Source organism: Ailuropoda melanoleuca, chromosome 15 (genome assembly GCF_002007445.2).
Source record: "Ailuropoda melanoleuca isolate Jingjing chromosome 15, ASM200744v2, whole genome shotgun sequence".
Lineage (NCBI taxonomy): Eukaryota > Metazoa > Chordata > Mammalia > Carnivora > Ursidae > Ailuropoda > Ailuropoda melanoleuca.
In genome coordinates this window covers 32,952,287-32,953,604 of record NC_048232.1, presented here as the reverse complement: position 1 = coordinate 32,953,604, position 1,318 = coordinate 32,952,287, and positions in this window count along the sequence as shown.

Genomic DNA, 1,318 nt, shown 5'->3' with positions numbered 1-1,318 from the left:
CTTGGAGAATTATAGAAACAAGATGAAACATACAGAACAGAAACAATGAAAACCAATTTGGGAACAATGACAAAATATGTGGAATTAACAAGAATTCCTATGGGGTGCATGGAAATAGAAAATCGTTTTGGGAAGAAAGGATGAGGGGAGGGAAATGGAAGATGGATTTGAGCTGGCTCTGAAAAATCACTCACGTTCAAATGGGGTATAAATAGGTTTGAATAGGAGAAAATGAAGGATATTTCAGGTAAGTGACTATCCCGTGAAAAGCTTATTAGATTTTGGATTAGGGTTAATGTTGAGGGATCGCAGAAAAATATTTGGATTACTGAGGTTGAACATAGATGGCAACTCTGAACATAGTTTGGCAATTCCGGATTGCTAAGAAAATGAGTTTCAAAATTAAGAATTAGAAGGCTCTAGAAGATTTAAAGCAAGAGTGGACTAATTAAAATATTCTTTTTTAGTGGGGCGCCTGGGTGGCACAGCGGTTAAGCGTCTGCCTTCGGCTCAGGGCGTGATCCCGGCGTTAGGGGATCGAGCCCCACATCAGGCTCCTCTGCTATGAGCCTGCTTCTTCCTCTCCCTCTCCCCCTGCTTGTGCTCCCTCTCTCGCTGGCTGTCTCTAACTCTGTCGAATAAATAATAAAATCTTGAAAAAAATATATTTTTTTAGGAAAATATATATTGTGATATTACTTAGGCTCACTAATCCAGAGAAGAGATTAGAAATAGGAAATAGGATATCATTAGGCAGTTGTCAAGATAATTCTGGTTGAGAAATACAATTTTAGATTAGAAGTATGAAAGGAATATGACATGTAAACAAGAACTTTTTTTTGAGATGCAAACAAGAAATTTTTGATGGAAGAAACTGGTAACACTGAATGACTGAAACAGAGGATCTAGAAGAAAGAGGTGAGGGAGAGCAGGCTGGTGTAAAAATTTGCCCCTTTCATGTCAAGGGAACCTACACATAAAATTAAGCTCAACAAAGTTCTGAATATTTTCATTGTTGAAGCTGGGCAAAGCGAAAAGCCATGATCAATTTCAGTAATATCTGCGTCATATTTAGGAACTGGAGTTGGGTCCAAGCGTGATCTCAGTTATTAGATGCACTACCTCCAGCTCCAAAGACCTGACACAAGGCAACCCTTTTCCATTTTCTCTTACTGAGTAAATGAACAAGAGGAGACTATCTCATTATCCAAATCAGAAACAGAAGATTACCTTTCATGAACCTACTGAATTTCCAGTATTGGACCTGACCAGATGTGCTTGATTCTTGAATGGCAAATTAAGCTGGATTTTTTTTTTT